Below are 18,972 nucleotides of genomic sequence, written 5' to 3'. Positions count from 1 at the left end.
GTTTCCACTGGATGATTTTAGCTTCTTTGTCAAACATCAAGTGAACATAGGTGTGTGGGTTCTGTGAAGGTTTATGCCCCAGTGTAGGGGAATGCCAGTGTGAGGAAGTAGGAGTGGGTGGGTTGGTGTGCAGGGGAGGGAGGAGTGGATGGGGGTTTTCAGAGGGGAAACCCGGAAAGTTGGATAACATTTGAAATGTAAATAAAGAAAATATCTAGTAAAAAAATTATTTTGAAAAATTCTTGAAATACTTTTTTCCTCTGGGTAGTGCAATGGTTAAAATATGCAAATATAATTATGTTTCTCAAATTCCCTTGGAGAACAAAATGAGTTAAATCAAAACTATATTAAATAAAAATTAAGTTTTTCACCTTAGATTGTATTTGGTACAGCCTGAAAAATATGTTGCATCAAACTGTCTTGTCTATAAAATATAATAAAAATTAAAGCCCTTGGACAATTTTTTCTCTATGAAATTTTTACATTTTGATATTTTTCACATTTTGTTTCGTTTACCATATCAGCTAAATATAAACTTTCATGTTTTCAAGGGAAAACTCAATTGTTTTCTCCTTCAGAATTCTCTGGGATAATTTCTCAGGTACTTCCAAATATCCTGTTATCTAATAGAAGCCTTCTTGATCTTGAGATTATTCTAAATATTAAAGATCCCAATTTTTAAATCAATAAATCCTTATGCTTAAGGAATATCCCTCGGGACTGACCTGAAGCCATGTTCTCTCCTGAGTACCTTCAGCCCCTGATGGCACTCAGCAGAAACGGGGTTCAACTAACTTTGACTTGTAATCATTTCTACCACAGAACAGTACTGTTCTTAGACTGAACTCCATATGAAGTACTGACATCCTACTTTCTTCCCACCTCCCCTTTCAACATCAGTTTTATGCTGTTTTTCTGAGTCATTTTTATACCTAATTCTTCTCATAAGTGTTTCCCTAGTAAAATCCATACACATTTAACTATACATTGACTAGAGTGACCAGCAACAAGACCTATAGAATTTGACACTGAAATTATAGATGTTCAATTTAGTCTTAATACTTAGGCTTTACATATAAAACAACAGAATCAAAAACATTCTAATAATTACTGTGGTATTACTGGTATTTCTCACTTAATAAATAGACATGTCTCTTAAGAAATTGTTATATATTTATGATCTGGATGAAATTTACAAGCATCTGCTCATAAGTGAAAATTAACAGTTAAATCTATGTGATCAGTATTAGTTTACAAGAACACTTGGAATGCCTTGGAGATGCCAACCATAAGCAACATCAAATCAAGGAAGCATCAAGAACCTTCTCCTAAGACCATGAACTCTGACTCTCTTTGTACCTACCAACCACCCTTTGGCAGTTTGAGAACACATGCAAAGGTATGTTTCCCTGACACACAAAAAAACTCTTGGATGCAGTTATTTACTGTAACCAAGTGCTTAGACACACAGAATATAGTGCAGAAATACACTGGACACTTGCCAAAAGGACATGCATACCAAAGAGGAAAAAAAATAAAACAGGGCACACCTTGATGTAAATAACTGTGCCTTAGTAGCAACACCAAGGGCAGCAGAGTTTTCTGGCCAGGGCTTAAGATGGCAATGGGGGCCATCTACTCATAGCAGGAGAATAAATCTTCAGAATATGCAAAGAGTCCATTCTTGTTCTCAGGATGTGTGATTAGGGAGAAGGCTTCGGTTTTCTGGACGCCCAGGTGCGATTGAGCTGTCAACAATCAGAATAATACACCGTCTGACCCCAAAAGCACCCTGCTCTCTGTACCCCGAGCAGGCATTTTTCAAAGTATAAATTATTTACAATGGTCTCCAAAGTCTCGGGAATGTTAGTGTATATCCTTGCAAAGAAGAATAAAAAGAAAACCTGAAATAAATATTATAGAAAACAGAGATTGAGCAGAGGTCTATCATGCATATTAAAGGTTGTCCTGATTAGAAGACATATGTAAATGCATGTGTTCTTACAAAGAACAAATCAAACAATCAGGTATCAATCATTTCTTTTGTTTAGTCCTGTCTTGCCCTTCTCAGGACATGAATACAATAAAATGGCATCAGACCTTGGAACAACTGACTCCATGATTGAAGTACCATTCAGGCTGTAAAACTCAGCACATAGCACCGCCAGCTAAAACTAAAACTAAGCCTTCATCCAAAGTTATAGGACGTCTTTACATGTACTAACCTTGCTTTTTGGCTTCCATGGTTCTGCTTCTTGTTAATTGTCCTTGTTAACCGTAGTATATCAGGCCAGGACATGGGGTTTGTACTTGAAAATTTCACCCTGAGAAAGATTCGGTCTACATTGGGATCTGGAATGCCCAGTGTAGTTGCCAATTGCCTAGTAAAGACTTTCTATTGTCTTAAACTCATGTGGAACAGTCTTCTCTTGTCAATGTCTAGCAACAGATACTGACATTTAAATTTAAGCACTGAAATAGGCAATGACTTAAGGCATCATCATCCTAACATCCTATCTCAGGAACCATAGCAGGCACCTGAGAAATGTGTTACCAGACAACTTTGTATTGACTTAGTCTCCTCAGGAATTTAAGAACACTGAAACTGTTTGCAGATAAGAATATTAACACTTAAACTCTTCAGGGACTCTCCGGTGTGAAACTGCACCATGGCGATGCTGGCATCTGGTTTATGGGAGGAAGAAAGAGATTTTAGAAAACTAATAATGTGTATTAAGCACTGAATCAATAGTCACAGCACCTTCCACAGCGCGTAACAAAATTCTTGATCATTTGAAAATGAAGTGGTAGCTTTATTCCAGGTCCCCATGTGACAAGAAATTTAAACTCACAGTACTGGAATCAGTTCTAGAGTTCAACTGCAGGTCTCTGAACCATTCGAGTAGCTTGTCTCATGCCTCAGGCCATGTGTCCCACTAAGAGCAGAGTAAACACTTCAGAGACAACAGCTTCCAAAGCAGAAAGAAAACAAAGAAATGATGTCTCTCTTCACCAAAAAGAAAATGATCTTCCTAGTATTTCCCCAACATTCTCATTTGTGAAGCTCAAATCACATGTGCACCGTGTCAACCCATCAGTGGTGGACAGAGGCGTGGGATTGCACTCTTGAATTAGGTAAACTGGCTTCAGGTCTTGAGGCTGGGTAATTGAGCTAAGAATGATATCAGGATATTGTGAGCAAAGAAGGAAGAATCTTAATAGGCAACAAGAATTATATGCCACAACTATACTTTTTATAGTAGCAAGTAACACATTTGACTCTATTGGAACACTGCCCAAGAAAAGTAACTTCTCTTTCCTTCCCAAGTAATGCAGAACTTCAACTGTACAAATGTGAGCTGAGGTTCACTGGCTGACCTTGATGCTGGCACAATAAAGCTCCAGGAGATCGCTGCCTGTGCACTTTCGAGGTGTTCAGAGCCTGAGTCATGAGACTCGGAAGATTGCTGTCAGCACTGTGAACTTCCCCCACAAGGGAATAAGCCTTTACTTCAGTCTCCAGAAGAGAGTTATAGTAGAAAATACAGCTAAATGGAGCGAGTGCATATTATAGGCTCCCACTTCGGAACCAGCTCTCCAGCACTAAGCACAATTCATCGCACTAATCTGATCAAAGGCTAACTGCAAAAAATTTCTAGGCAGGCAACTTAAACCCCGATTACTCCCAAAAATAGAACAGCCAGTTTAAATTATACCAAGGAAGAAAGAAAAAGAAAGAAAGAAAGAAAGAAAGAAAGAAAGAAAGAAAGAAAGAAAGAAAGAAAGAAAGAAAGAAACCAAAAAACCTCTGTCGTATCTGTTTGTCATTCGCCGACTCCTTCACCCACTTGCCACCAGAGACCCAGATAGGAGACCCAAAAAAGGAGATGCTCTGTGGCAAACATCCTCTTGACTTTAAAACTAATGGAGAAATAATTCAGCCTAGATCAAAGCAATTTACTTTTTCTTTGGTTTACTTTGGCATTCTTATAATTTCACTTGGATGGTCTACTATAAATAGTATTATTAGAATACAGGGTTATTTCCAGTTCATCCTGCAGTTGTAAATCTGTAAGAAGAAATCTGTTGTTTCTGTACCATGAGCTCCTTATCTTCTGTCCTTGACCCTGAGTCAAACATGTTAGGTACCTGAGACAAAAAATAAACAAACGAGTCTTCATGGCGTTTAGGCTGTACCTCAAGACAAGGGAATGTGGAGAAAGAAACAATCTGGAAAGAAAGTGAATGTGTGGTACAGTATGAGAGAAAGTTACTGCACAGGCTTTGGACCAGACAGAGGGATGCAAAAATGGCCAAGTCCACATAACAGCTGTTTCAGAGAATACTGCTCTCCGTCCCCAGGGCACAAAAAAAAAAAAAAAAAAAAAATGTGATTTTTTTTTTTTTTTGACTACCAGGGAGATGTTCACAAAGGCTAAGAAATTGAAAGCTGTGAAGGGCACCGCACAAACCACCACAGAGAAGCCAACTTTTTTCCCTGTCACTTTCTTGATCCTTCTCCAGGGTGAGATCACATCACATTTGTCATAAAGTGGAGAATGCCACAGAATGGAAGCTGTGATTAGGCTTCAGCTGTCAGAGCTCCACACTTGCCTTTTCCTTAAGTAACTTCCAACTGCTACTGGAAGAAATATTGGGGGACACGAAGCTCTCCACTTACTTATTTTGTCTTTACAACTGCTACATTTAATGCATTACTGGTTCACACCTCTATTAAGGTATCAATATATAAGGAGCTAAACGTTGAGCTATTAGCATACACAATCTCTTGGGTTTGGGCATATTCGAACATCTATGATATCATTAACACAATCAAAGTAGTAGATATATCGACCTTCACCCAATGTTTATTTTGTACCGTTTTGTTTAAGGGGTGAGAAGCTGTTTTTATAAGAACACTTCATATGAGATCTGTCCTTCTGAAGTGCACACAACTATATTTGTTTAGTCTGAGCACTGTTGTAGATCAGCTCTTCAGAGTAGTTACCTAGTTTATACCCATTTCCCCTAACCTCTAACCCGAAGAAAACACCACTGTATTTCCTACTTCTACTTATATGCATTTATTCTCAATACCATATGTAAGTAGACTTGGGTAATATTTATCTTTCTGGAAATAAGTTTTGTATTTTTTGTTTTTGTTTATCCAAAGTGTTAAGTAAAATATCCTTTGGGTTCCATGAAAATCATGTTTATCATGAATACTAATTTTTAATGAGACAAATTAATATCCATCATGAATGTGTAAGTCTTTTTTTTTATTCATTGTTGATAGGCACTTAGGTAGTTTTTAGTTTTAAAGTATTAAGAATAATACTGAAATAAACAAGAGATTGCATGTATACTTGAGATCCAAATTCCAATATTTTGGATAGCTCACAAGAAATATCACTATAGAAGTCTGTTGTTAACTTTGAGGAACCTCCCTACTGTTGTCTGTACCACAGTGTTATTTAATATTCCCATCAGTGAAGTCCAAGTGTTTTGATTTTTCTACAGCCTCACCTACACTTGTCCTTTATTTTTTCATTTTATTTTTAATATGACCTTATAGGTATAAAGTTGGTTTTCCTACAGTTTTGTTTTTGGATTCCATGGGGACCAGTGAGTTTGTGTACTGTTTATGTACTGATATCCATTTATATGTTTTATTTGGAGAAATTTGTTAGCAAATTCTTTGGCCATTATTTATCTAGACTATTTAAGGTGCTTGCTATTAGGTTACTGGGGTTTATTTTAGAAGTTAATTTGTTATCAACAGTTACTAGGTTTGTGAAAACTTCCACTCCACAAGTACCTTTTTGTTCTGTTCTTTCTTTGTGTTGCATGCCTCTTTACATTGCCTTTGTTGGAGAGAGAGAGAGAGAGAGAGAGAGAGAGAGAGAGAGAGAGAGAGAGAGAGAGAGAGATCAAGCAGGGGGGGAAAACAGGAAAATTTTCCTCTACATCATCTTCTGGAGTTTTATCATTCCAGTAAGTCTTATGTTTAAAAATAAGATATTAATACATTTAAGTTGACATTGCAGAAATGGTAAACTTGACCCGGTGGCCTGGTCACATGCACATCTCCAACTTCGTCAACAACATTTGACCAAGAGAGTATATGTGCTCAGTCATGGGTTTAAATTCCTTTAAAAAGACTGACTGACTTTTGCTACATTAGCATGTTTTATATTTAATTCTGTTCAATTGTTCAATGTTTATCTTTATAGTAGTATACTAATTGATATAATTTCATAATACATTGTGAAATCAGAAAGTATAATGTCCCCACTTTGTTTAACATCATTTTGGTTATTTCTGGATCCTTTGTAGATCCACGTCAACTTTAGGCCCGTGACCTGTTAATGCTTTCCCGACCGTTATCAAACGCAAACAGATATCCCAGTTCCAGCTTAAAACTTATTAAAAGAGTTTAAAGCTGACTGTTCCCCACTTCCGCAGCCCTAATATGTCATTTACTGAAAAAAAAGAAAGCATAAAGTCTGAAATTCATTCTTTACACTAATGCTGAAACTCTTACATTAGTTGTTTGTTTTTCATCAATTTAATAGTAGTGTGTTTCCCAGAAAATAAAATACTCTTATTTGAAGACTGTGGTGTAATGAGGTTTGCAAGACTTATATATCAGTGTATCTATACAACCAGTGAGCAGTGAAGCTTTTCATTATACCTAATGATTCCCTAATGGTTTTCTCCTGTCATTCCTCCACCCTCAACCTCACCCCAAGCAAGAACCGATCTGGCTGTTATCTATATACATTAATTTTATCTCTTCCAGAACAGCATGTAATGGAATCATTGCATACTTAGGTGTTTTGTGCTGACACTTCATTGAGCTTAATGTCACTAAGACTCATTTGTGTTATCTATTATCAATAATTCATGTCTACTCAGGGCTGGGCAGTTTTCTATGCATGGATGTTACAATTTATCAAATCACTTGATATGAAACATTTGGGTTGTTTGTCATTCAGGAGACTATGAAGACATTTCTCTGTGAATCCTTATATAACATATTACATAAGCATTTATTTTCAGACTACTTTATAACTAGACTTTCTAAATTATCTGCTGAAGTTTGCATAACTTTCTAAGAAACTGCTCACATGGCTCTTCAAAGTGGCAGCAATGTTCTATTCCCACAAGCGATGTATTCAATATACACTGGCTTCCTGACTTACTCAGAGCCTGAGATTATCTTAGGGAATTTTGTTTTTGATGTTTGCCACATCTTGTGGGGATTAGTCCTTATTGCTGTTTTAATTTTTATTCCTTGATAAGTTGGCGAACATCTTTTTATATATGCATTGGCTATTTTTATTTTCTTTTGTGAAGTATGTTACAGTGTTGTCTTCTAAACGGGGACAGTAAAATATCTGTTTCTTTGATAGAGGTCTTTGGGCAAATATATGTATTGGTAACACTGTTTCCCTATTTAAAATTTGGCTTTTATTTTATTATTGCAGTTTGTTTTCAATAGGGGTAAGGTGGATGTAGTTTTACATTTAATCTCCTAAATAGCTTATAGTGTTGAAGAAAACATTGAGCTGAACATTCCAGATACTAAAGGCAACTTTCTTTAAGAGTCTTGTTATATGCAGAAAATAAAATACTAACTGAACACATCTTTGCTGAAAGCAAGATTTTTAAGAGCTAATGATAAAACCACAAGCCATCTGTGTTTGCTACTTGGTCTTATCATAGTGAAAAGAAAGTTTTCTTACACCTTTGGGACAAGAGGTTTGCAATGAAGTAAGTGAGTCCTCTGCTCTGATATGGCACAGAAGTGGCTACCCTCCTAAATGAGAACATATACTTGAAAAGGATGAATCTTAGGACCTTAAGACTGCCCTCCATTGTAATGCTGAAAAGAGCAGATTGGAGGGGGGTGGGTGTTGTTCATTTTAAGACAGGGTTTGTTTCTGTAGCCCTGACTGTCCTATAACTCACTTTGTAGACCAGGTTGGCCTTGAACTCACAGAGATCTGCCTGATTCTGCCTTTTGAGTACTGCATTTAAAGGCATGCACAGCCACTATTCAGTTGTAAAGAATGCTTCTAAAGGGTTTTCACCCCTAAGGTAAATAAAGCATTGGGAGGGGGGAAGGAGGAAGAATTAATTGGGATTTTAAAAGAGTGTGAAAGAAAATGCAATGTAAAGCAAATGCCCTAAAGGGGGGGAAGGTAAACCCAGCCCTTCCAGGAGGTCAGACTTAAGTCAGGGTTGGGAGAATCAGATCAAGAGCCAGGGAGGAAGAAACTGCTGGGGCATTTCAAGCTGAGGGAAGTGTTAAGGCCACTCTCTTGGCTAGCCAAGGGAAGAGCTGTTTTATGTTCATTACTTCCAAGTTATAAATATGTAAATGACACCACAAACTATAGGTGCACCATTTTTCCTATCCTTAGCAGTAGTGGGTTGGGTTGGGGAGCAGGACTGGGGGAGGGTATTGGGGACTTTGGGGATAGCATTTGAAAGGTAAATGAAGAAAATATCTAAAAAAAAAAAACAAAAAAAACAAAAAACAAAAAAAACTTGCTGTTGGTATACTAGATTTCTGTTATGTCAATATAAATTGAAAAATCAACCTGCTGATTTCTACAGATTAAAAAAAGATTCTTGAAATGTTTTTAAAAATATTTATTTTCATGTGTTTCAGTGTTTCGCCTGCATTCATGTATGTATGTGCACCACATACATGTCTGGTACCCTTAGAAGTCAGAAGAGGGCCTCAGATCACCTGGGACTTGAGTTCCAAATGGTTGTGATCTGTTGTGTGGGGACTAGGAATAGAACCTGGGTCTTCTGGAAGAATAGACTGTGCTTTTAACCAGTTAGGCATCACTCTAGATGCCAACTGTTAGAAATGTTTATTGGAATGAAATTTAATCTACAAAATGGAAGAAAGTTGATAGCTTATAAAATTTTAATTTCTCAGTCTAAGAGCATGATGTCTTTTAATTTATTTATGCTTCCTTTAATTTCTCTCAGCAAAGTTTAATAAATTTGGGGTTATTGGATTTGCATGTTTGTTAGTGAATTTAGAGTTAAAATTTTCCATAGTTACCATTAGCATATAGTAATACAGTTGTGCCTTCATAATGGTTATTGTGTGTTAAATAGAATCTTTTTAAATAATCTTTTTAATTAACTAATTAATTGGAATTCATCCTGTATTTTTGATAGTTACTAAATCTAAAGTCTGCTGTTCTATAAGGAAAAAAGGCCACAGAAAAATACTCATAAGAAATTGAGATTAATGTGACGCCCAAGGCCAATAGACTCTTATAGGGTTAAGGAAAGCGTCTTCCCTCACGTTGGCACAGAAGGTCACTCTATCGCCAGTGCTCTCATTGTCTACATGGATGTCTCACATGCTGAGAGGCAGGAGCTTCCTTTCCTAGTTCTTTGGGCTTTTCTCCTTCCCATTGTGGGGCATGCTACAGGTCTAAGGATGCTCACTCTCCAACTAGTTTCTTTGCCCCAAGGTCAACTTGCTGAATATCAGCTTCATGCTTGTATGTGACCAAGAACATCTACACCTAGCAACTGCTATCCCCATGTTTCTCATGGGGTCTGAATTGCAGTCTTATGATGGGAGAAGATTGCTCCCAAATACTCCCTTTTCAATTTGGCCATGCTTCTTGGACCCTAAAACGAGTAATAACTTGATTTCTTATAGTCCTATGCTACACATTTTACAAGTTATCCACTTTGACAAACTAATGACTGTTTGTGTAAATATTGCCTACATAACAAAAGACATTTTAGAATACTAAGATAACCTGAATACAGAAATGTATTAAAAAAAAAAAAAAAAAACCTTGCAATAGTTGCAACAAAATGAAGAAAAACATCTTTCAAATAAATAAAAGCCGAATTTACTACTGGCAGCATGATTTGTAGATGGCAAATAAAAGAAATTTCCCCCAAGTAAAAACAGTTATACTAGAAACTTTAATAAACAAAAAGAATTGAAAAGTAAAAGTGGCAAGTGAAATTACTATAAAATTCTAGATTCAAATAAATGATATGAAAGGTCACTGATTACCTAAGGCAGCCATGACAACGATGTCTTCTGGGATTATATCAAACAATGGATAATGTATGACACAACTAGCAAGGAAAATGGAGGGAGGCTGGGAACACACTGTCAGAAACTCATTACACCTGTTCTGTGGTACTACATGAAGATAATGTCTTTAATTTTAAAAAACGGCACACGGGTTGGCGAAATAAAGTATGACTACATCGAGACTTGAATTCAGATGCTTTATATGAGTGAATTAATAGTGTAGGACCCCCTCGTGAGGAACTTCCTCGGGTCCTCAGGTCACAGGAGTCGGGTGTCCCGCAGAAACACGACAGAGAAGCCATCTTGTTGTAAACACACGAGGTACTTTAATGGCAAAGCTCTGGGTGGACTCGTATCTCACGCAGGAGACAGAGAAGTTGACAACCAGGCCCAAAAGCTTGGGGTCTTTATAGGGTAAGGGTCTGAGGGTGGGGAGAATTTGCGCGGTTACATGCGATTGGTTCATTTAAACATAGCAAGGTGGTCAGCAGAATAGTACGTGCAGGTTTAGGGCGGCAGGAAGTTCCAAAGGGCCTGAGGCTTCTGGGGGGGGGTGACCATGCATCTGGGTAATTTACAACTTCAGGCACTTTAAGCTTTTTGTTTTGTTTTGTTTTGGGAAGGCAGTTGAGTCAACCAAGATAACTCAGTTCCTCCATTCCTTTCTCTTATCTTGGTGGCAAATTGATTTTAGGTTCAAGGCAGCCTGGGCCTGCCTGGGTAATTTTTACCTTAAGTTTACATTAAAAGAACCCTTTATGTCTTACATTATTTGAACCTTAAATTCTCAGCCTCAAGCTTCTAAGCTCACAACAAAACAACTCATAAGTTACATGAATCCTAGGCCCTAAATTTCATTTCTTTTCATTTTAACTGAGGGCTTTTAAAGGAAAGACCATAAGGAAGGGGGGGGGAGGACTTCACAAAGAAAGTTGAGTTTAGAGCTTTTCTCCAGTGGAGCTGTCCTTGGTAACATATGGCTCATTTATGGCGTAGGGGTCATAAGCTATCTTTTGGTAAACATTTCTGGTCTCAAACATGGGAAGATGGGTGCCTGGCTGGGGCAACTGAGATAATTGCCTAGCTAGCTGTCAGGCAGAGGAACAGAAGACCCTCAGCTGCCCTAAGAGAACAAAGGCTCTTTACTAGCCACATTCCTAATGATCTGGGGAACAGGTTTTGGGGAAAGTTAAAGTTGGAGCTCCACAAATAGAAAAAAATAAAAGTAATTCAGCTGTTCTCCTTCACAACTAGTACAAGTAAACAAATTATGAAATGCTGCTTAGCAGTAACAAGGACAAAAGTTTTGATTCATGCAACAGAATGCGTGAACAAGTCCAGTAACCCAAGAGAAGAACCTACTCAACGAAATCACACCCTGTACCAACTACACAACATTCTGCAAAGGGCAAAATGATAGAGACAGCAAACAGACCAGTGGTTGCCAGGGCTACAGGTCAAGAAAGGGATGTTAGCAACTCAGGAAATTTTAGAGGTGATAAATGAATTCTATATTTTGATTATGATGAAGGTGGTTGTATGTCTGAGTGTATTTATCAAAACTCACAAAACTACCTACCAATAACTATGAGTCTTATTGTTTGTGAGGTATAAAACTATACCTTATTTTAACATGAAAAGAATTCATTTTCCTTTTTATATGAAGCAGATATGGAGGCATCATTTTGAAATTTTTAAGTGGGGCTTAATTGTGAGGATCAAAACGAAAGGAAGCACACAGACAAAAAAAGGTTTATTGGGCTGGGAATGGTGGCGCATGCCTTTAATCCCAGCACTGGGGAGGCAGACGCAGGTGGATTTTCTGAGTTCGAGGCCAGCCTGGTCTACAAAGTGAGTTCCAGGACAGCCAGAGCTATACAGAGAAACCCTGTCTTGAAAAACCAAAAACCAAAAACAACAACAACAAAAAAGGTTTATTGGTAATAATTTTTAAAACAGCTACTGGGGATGTTCAGTCATACCTTTCAAAATAGGTTAATATTAAATTTCTATGTGCATGTTTTATGACATGAAACTTAAGACATTCATTAATCATTTGTTTAGCAGAACAGTTCCAAGGCATATGTTAAAGGACACATTGTCTACCACAACTTCATTTCAAATCACATGGCAAAAAAGATGTATCTTGTACCCAGGTTGGCTATGTGTTAGAGCAAGCATTTGTGTACATGATCAGCAACACTTCAGAGAAAAGAACAGCGCTTCAGAATATTTGGAGAGTGTAACCCCAGATACACTGCAACTAACTGTGATCTATCAAGAGCCTGGATGGAAAACAATATTTATGGTAGTCTGCTCTAAACATGACCCAGCTATTCTATCCTCTAGTAGTTTAAAATTTATCACTAAGTTAAAAATGGGCCATCCAAGGGAGCTGTTCACCTATATGACATCACTGTAGTCTCTACTGAATTGCTTTCAGATACCTATAGGTTATATAGGTGATAACAAAAAAACTCAATGAGGTTCAGTGTTTTTGCCAAGAGCATTGCTCACTTTGGCAAACACTGTCTGCCTTTTCAATATAATATATAGGGTGCCTCCCTGGTCAACATTTATGACCAGAAACCAAGACTGAAATTATTGCCATATATTTTTCACTTGGTGCTAGAAATATTAAAGACAAGACAAGCTGGGCATCAGCCACTGTGCTTGGGGTTAAAGAGCAAGTATTTCTGACCTTGGTCATGCACAAGCTGTCCTACTGCGAGTCACTTTGCCCTCCTTTCATTGCTCTCACTGCATCATATTCCCCTGATCTCATCAACTTAAGCAGTTAGGCTGCTTTGTACTACTACTACTTCAGAAAACCCAAGATACAGATCAATTCAAAATCTGTACATGTCTGGGGACTGGCAATTGGTTTCATCATGAGCTAAATAAGGCAAAAGTGCATCTTGCGCTCCAGCTGTGCAAAGTGAAATGTTAAGAAGACAAAGAGAATGCAAGTGACAGATGCTTTTGCCTACACTTTAATATCTCTCTAGAGAATTGTTACCAAATTCATCAACTTGAAAAATAAATACGAGTATTTCCCTTAAAGTCGCCCTGTTCCCTAGAGCACAGCCAAATTAGTGGTTATCTTTTCTATCAAAAGTAGAATTAAGACATCATTGATACATGAAGAGTCAGTCAAAGAAAATGAAGTGAGAGGGTAGAGAGGAGAGAAGTAACTTTTCTATCAGTTTGAAAAGTTCTGCAATGCAGCATTACCTTACTATAAACACATGCATAAAAACCAAATATATGGAAAAGTTGTGTTTTCCGACTGACATTTCTTTTCTAATACCTTATCTGTGAATATAGATAGCTGTTCTGAACTTACAGCATGTTAATACCCTTTGTTAAGGCCAGAAACCATAAAGCAAGCAAAGCACAATAAAATAGTTCTACTATTACCCCATGTTCTATTCATCCTTGTATGTCGCTGCCATGACATAGCCACTCCAGGTTCAGCTCTCTAACTTCTCTTTTAATCAGTCTGGAACTCTTTGGGGTTATGGTACAATGATATCACTGTCAAGTAATTCCACTGGATTAAAAACTGCAGTCAACTTTCCACTCTAAATCAGTCAAAAAATGAAGTTTCAGAGACCTATGTTATCATAAGAAAGTATCTTTTTTGCATGACTTTGAAATTTTCATTGTAATATAATTGTAATTATAACTGTATGTAATCACGGTGTGTGTGTGTGTGTGTGTGTGTGTGTGTGTGTGTGTATGTACATTCTGTGCAGGTATATGTGAGACCTTATGGATAGATCAGAAGAGGATGCTGAGTGTCCTGTTCTATTACTCTCCACCTTATTGCTTTGGGACAGTCTCTCCCTGAGTATGGAGTCTAGCTGTCTGGCAGCAAGGCCCAGCAGGCCTCCTGTTTCCACTTCCCATAGCACCAGGGTTGCAGGTGTATGTGTGGACATGTCCAGCTTTCACAAGAGTTTTGGAACTTCTATGCAGGTTTTTTTATATATTCATAGCAAGTGCTCTTTCATTCTGAGCTCTCCAACCCATGAAACATACCCTCTAACATGATTTATCACTGCAAAGCACACTACAAGCTCCATACTAACTTCCAGTTTCACCTATTTCACTGATCCTTAGCTATAAGGGGCACTTGCACTCTGACATCAGAAACAGCTACTGTTCATTTCCTTTTATTTTTTCCCCAAAACATAGGTAAAGAATCTTTACACTTGATTTGTGAATCTGTATATGGACTTCTGTCCACCTTTGAAGTGATCTGAATCATAAAAAGGTTATAATACACTCATGCAATCTCAGATGAATGTGCATTTAATTTTATTATATTCAGACAACCAAACAGGAGTGAAGATTCCTGAAACTTCTTTTTAAGAAAAGTAGACAGTGGGCTATGTGGGTATAGGTATGTGTTTATGCACAGGACACACACGTATCTAAAATGAAGAAAAATCATGTGTAAAACAGTTGTTACAATAAGTTGGCTTATTTTCAAAGAGAAAGAATGACAGTTGGAATACTAATACAACTTAAAAGAGTAATTCACATATTAGAATTGAAACTGAGAGAAAAAAAATGACTTTAGCTTTTCTTTCATCTTTCCTGAAAGGCTAGTAGTATCTGTCCAGAAGCCGAGCTATGTTTTCACAATCCTATAGAGCCCAAATAGGATAAACCCTTCCATCTGCAATTGGAGGAATGATGTTTATCAGATTAGTGAAATGTATTTTATCAAAACACACACACACACACGCACAAACACACACACACACACACACACACACATATATATATATATATATATATCCTGCAATGCATAACCATCCCCTTTCCCATACAGGCTTCAATTTTCCCCAGAATGCCCTGACAGATAACCAAAAACCACAATGGGCAGCCTGACTGATTATACCCTGGGAATATTTATGTAGCTTTTGATGGCAGCAAACTACTTAGAAGAGGAGACAGATGATAAAGCGATGGAAGCCATCCTGACTTAAGCCACATGTAATCCTTGGCATCTCCTAAATCATAGGGTAAGATTAGTCAGTGATAACAATTCTTCAACTGGTGGCAGCTGTCTGAAGACTGAATTATCCTCCTGAGTGAACTGTCAAATTTAGGAACTTTATATCTTGACCTACCAAACATATTACATTTAAGTCCTTCATCATTTAATAAACATTACTGGCTACTATTATGGTTTTATTTTCCTTTTATTGTTTTTAGCTGAGATACATGCCAGACAGGTGGTCATGATAAATGAGTAGTTGAAAGCAACATTACATGACAGGATTGCCATCTCAGGCCAAAGCTCAGGCAATGTCCATCTTCTGTCCATCTGTGATTTGAATGACTTCTAATTCAAACGGGAAAAGGACACATTTTCCTTCTGGAACAAAAAAAAAACAAAAAAACAAAAAAAAAAAACAGCAATTTCAGACTTCTTAAAAAATGTCTCAATTTTTAGCTTTAAAGGAACAAGTAGGTTCCCTTAGGTTTTTTTTTTTTTCCCTGTATGTTAACACAACATTCCATGCAACATAAAAGTCTTTTTGTTTTGGGTTGTTGTTGTTGTTGTTGTTGTCTTTGGCTTTGGTTTGGTTGTTTTGTTTTGTTTTGTTTCTACTTTTGATGAACAGGGGAGATTTGCATCCACAGTCAGAGACCATAAAGCATCAGGTACTGTGCAAATCCATCATCATGATTCACCTTTCCACATAGCTTTGGTCCTCATTAGCATCCCAACATTGCAGCTTTACCTAGGACCTTCTGTGTGGGCAGCTCTTTGACTGCAGAGTGATGCACCAGCACTAACATTAAGTCAAAGTCAATTCTGCTCGCAGGAATCCTCCTGGAAGTCTTCCTCCAAATCCAACTGTTATTTCTTCATTAATTCTCTCCCAAGATGTAACATAAATTGAAGAGTATTACTCACTAACAAACGTAACAATCCTGCAATGTGACATTGTAAATCTACCATAAGGAAAAATGTACAGAAACCCTTCCCCTCTGCTTTTAATGTTTCTAATGTGGTCCATGGCCTAACAAAAACACTGTGCTCTAGGCGTAATGAAAATGCATGTGCTCAGAAGCATAACTGAAGTTTAAAATGTTACAGAGGTTCAAATACAAAACTCACCACAGCAGAGCTGACACTTTCTCCCCAAAGGCCTGAGGTATCCGACTGTTAATGTCAACCCTCAAAAAGCATGCACAGAAGATATGGGTTCACCCAGAAGCCAGCAGCATTGCTAAAAAAAAAGAATATCATGGTCCACAGCTGGAGCAAGAATTAGAGAGAAAAGGTCTGTTTCTGTTTTAAGTTTTGTTCAGAAATGTCTGGTATGACTTAGCAGATAAGGGATGAAAATAGCAACAAGTCAATTTAGGTCCCTTAGTAATAAATATTAAATGTTTTATAAATCTGAGGATATTTTGCTCAATTTAAAGTAACATCTTGGTATAATACTTAATTTTAAGTTTTTCTTTATTTTTGAAGACTTGGTATACACATACAATGAAATATCATCATACTTATTAACATTTTTCCTCCAATCCCCCCCTTATTTTCTTCTATCATTCCACCTCCCATAACATGCCTTAAAAAAACAAAACAAAACAACAACAACAACAACAACAACAACAACAACAACAAACCCATCTGTATGAGATGGGGCCTAGAGATCATCTAGACCCAACTTTCTGTCTTAATCCTTTTGAGGCTTGGGCATGCAACCACAGCTGCTGTGAGCTCATAGTTGGCACAGCCATACCATACCAGAATACAGCATGGCACAGCATTCCTCCCTACTGTCTAACTCTTACAGTGTTCCCCAGGACTTAGTGAGGCAGAGTAGTTACTAGAGACAGCCCTTTGGTGCTGAGCACACATTCTCAACACTTAGACTAATTATTTATCTCTCTATTGATTGCTTTTTACCACAAAAAGAAGTTTCTCTGACCACAGCTAAGAGCAGCCTGGGTCTGTGGGGGAAAAGAAAAGAAAAAGAAAAAGAAAAAAATAGCAATACCAGATTTCCTACAGGACACCACGACATGACAGTCATGGACTTTTGACCATAACTAAGTATGATATCTCTTCCTGTGACGCAGCCTAAAATCCAATCAGCAATTTGTTGGTCCATAACAATTGCATGACTATTGAGCTATTAAGCACATCTTACAATACTACAGCATGGTATGTTAGACTTCAGTTACAGAGAAATCCAAACAGTAGTCAACACTGACAATATAGAAATATTCACATTGACGTAAAGGGTTTTCATTAAGTTTCACCATCAATAGCATTTGTATTTACTTATCCACCATAAAACTCAAAATAAAATAATACAAAAGATGACAAGGTTGGAAGTAAGGGGGGGAAGAGTAACACATAATAATTAGAATGATCCAGAGAACTGAGTGCTGTCGATTAAGAGACTTGTTCTTGCAAGAAAATTTCACCCACTGTGTGTGAAGGCAGTGAAGTATAAAAGAAAAGAATTTAAAAATTGGATCCATCGAATAACAAAAGAGCCCAAGGAAGAAATCTATTGATGCCGATTGATTCTTCACCTGTCAGTAAATCCAGAGTTACTGTGAAACAGTCACTGGAGCCCATGATGTGGGGGAGAAAAGTTCAATGTAGAAGAGATGGAACATGATAAACTGAAATCTGCAAAGGTTAAATCAATGATGTCACTGAAATATGTGTCTGTTTAAACACTTCGGACTGAAATCACACTACTGACTTGCAGGTAAAGCTTGTATACATCTCCCTCATCAAAGAACTGTTCATTTTTCTGGTGGGACTCAGAGGCTAACAGGTCATCTACATGAGCCGGCAGATCAAAATGGTTTTCCTTATTTGATGTTCTATAGCACAAATTAGGTACTAAAAAAAAAAAAAAAAGAAGAAGAAATGAAAAATAATTAATTCATATATTTAAATAAATTCATATCAAAATAAGAAAAAGATGCTACCAACCACTGCCACTATTAAGGCATATACACTATGGACATCAGGATGACCAGCATTAACTCTGGTGAGCAGCCATTACCAAAGGGTGCAGAAGAAATGTGGTGAACCCCTACCTCTGACTCAGCCAAAGACTCTCCAACCCCTGCCTCGAGTCGGGACTAGATAGAAGATATTGTTACATGGCATAACTGGAAGACCACTGTCTCTGAGAAAGTTCAGTTCCTAATTCACTAAGAGCAATATGCTAACGTGTTGTGTGTGGGCAGAGGGAGAGCAGGAGGGTCCCTGAATGGATGAGTCTGACATAAAAGAGACTAGCTCACAGAAATCTTTCTCCTTTAAATTCACTTGTGTAAATTATCAATATTAGCAGTCACTCCCAGCAGCTGTGGAAAATGATACAAATGATAATATATGGGAAAGCAGAAATAATAATACCCCAGAAAGGAAGAAAAACTGCATAAAAGCTAAATGATACCTTCTCTTTTGTGTTCCTGTCTATTTTAGTTATCATTTTAATTGTTTTTCCATATTTATAATTTTTAACTATGGCAATTTTACCTCATTTGCTAATCTACTGTGGTGTTAACTTCTGAATAGAAGTGAGTTTTATGACCATACCTTTCTTTTAAAGACCTACAAAACATTTCTTTCCTAGAATTCTATATTTACGATAGTTTCTGCTGCCTCACACATTCCCCAGTTATACAGTTTCCTCTTCATACATCTTTTGACCCTTCTTTTCAGCTTCCCCCAATCCTTCCTCGATTTGCAAAGATTAATACCTTAGCTTTTAGAAATATGTAAAAAGTACATTTTTTCCCATTCAATATCCCAACATGATTATCTCTGAGAATATTCCGGAGGTATATGATTTTCACAAGTATCTCTG

The sequence above is a fragment of the Mus pahari genome, chromosome 2 (genome assembly GCF_900095145.1).
Source record: "Mus pahari chromosome 2, PAHARI_EIJ_v1.1, whole genome shotgun sequence".
Classification (NCBI taxonomy): domain Eukaryota; kingdom Metazoa; phylum Chordata; class Mammalia; order Rodentia; family Muridae; genus Mus; species Mus pahari.
Note: the sequence above shows the minus strand (reverse complement) of the source record.